Raw genomic sequence first — 1,475 nt, 5'->3', positions numbered from 1 at the left:
GGATGGTGAAGGAGAGCTGGGACCTTAGGGTAACCTGACTGCCTGCTGTGGAAATTGAGAATCATGGTTAGAAATAGACCATTTCTCTGGAGGTTATTGGTGGTTGAGTTATTTAGAGACTTGAACAGGGATAACGTTGGAGAGATCAGCGCTAGTGATGAATGTTTTAGAGTTAGGGGTATAGTTGATGACTTCATACCTGCAAACATAACTTTACATGTCTCTGACATAACATGGTATCTAGAAATCTAGAAAAAAACGTGATGTTTATTTGTGAAAGAGAGAGAATACAAAGATTAAATAAATAGATAGAAGTTCTCCAATTTGATGTCAGAGCCAGAAAACATCTGGTGAGGAGGAATAGGTTCATGAGGAGAGTCTAATCCGTGAGGAGCTACTGACCTTTTCACCCCTCTGACACGGACAACCCCGTATATGGTCACAGGGCACGAGCTACCTCGCTCATCTGCAACAGCTTCATTAGGTAATACTAAAGAAGAAAACAGAGTGATCTCCGTCGCAGCACAAAATTTAATCTGACCGTGTGCGCAGCATTGGGCATGGAGATAAGGCCAGCCTTATAAGCCTTCTGGGTTTGAGTTAAAGAGATGTTGGAAGTGTTACAGCGACAGTTGGGGGAATAAACTTTGTTCCAGGGAGTTAATGCAGTCCCATAGGGCACAGACATGCACTTCTGTTAACTGAAGTCATAATCCTATCAGTATTTTCTGGCTTTATAAAGGCAAACACTAAAAGCTTTATATATATATACATATATATATATAGCTTTTACCGTATATAAGATTCCCAGCGCTGCGGCTCGCTGGTATGCTTGAGCTCCAAACAAGAGCTGTATATTTTAGAAGGATCTTAATCCTGATCAACTGACAGACGATGTTTTGCGCTGGACTTTTTTTTGCCTAAAACTGGTTAAAAACTGTTTTTCAAACTCATCAAAGTAAATAAAGACAAGCTGCTCTCTAGCTTTCACTGCAAAAATGATCTAAAAATGGGTAAAAATGTCTTAAATTAAGTGTATTTACCCTTAATTTGAGCAGGTAAATAAGATGATTTGCCAATGGAATGAGGATTTTTACTCTTAAAATAAGATAATTAGATAATACGTACTTGATGTAAGACAATATAATTATTTTTTTCTTATTTTAAATGTAAATTCTCTTGTTCCATTGGCAAAGTTTCTCACTTACTTCCTTAATTCAAGAAAAAAAAAATCACTTATTTTAAGAAAAAAAATCACTTATTAAGATTTCATTTTTTTTGCAGTGTGTAGCTACAGAAAAGAACATCCAGAGCATCAAAGCTTCAAAATTAAGTATATTTACTCCTAATTTGAGTAGGTTAATAAGATGATCTGCCAATGGAAAGAGATATTTTACTCTTCAAATAAGATAATTAGATAATATGCACTGAAATAAGAACATTTATTATTTATTTTTTATTTATTATTATTTATT

At 35.1% G+C, this 1,475-nt stretch overlaps 1 protein-coding gene across 1 annotated transcript in view; it reads right to left on the bottom strand.

Moving 5' to 3' along the window:
- Positions 1-1,475, bottom strand: part of LOC107081948 (ligand-dependent corepressor-like) — a 22,329-nt gene that overhangs the window by 16,283 nt on the left and 4,571 nt on the right. The window lies entirely within an intron of this gene.

The sequence above is a fragment of the Cyprinodon variegatus genome, unplaced genomic scaffold (genome assembly GCF_000732505.1).
Source record: "Cyprinodon variegatus isolate N-32 unplaced genomic scaffold, C_variegatus-1.0 Scaffold45, whole genome shotgun sequence".
Taxonomy (NCBI): Eukaryota; Metazoa; Chordata; class Actinopteri; order Cyprinodontiformes; family Cyprinodontidae; genus Cyprinodon; species Cyprinodon variegatus.
Note: the sequence above shows the minus strand (reverse complement) of the source record. Positions and strands in the feature narration are given on the sequence as shown.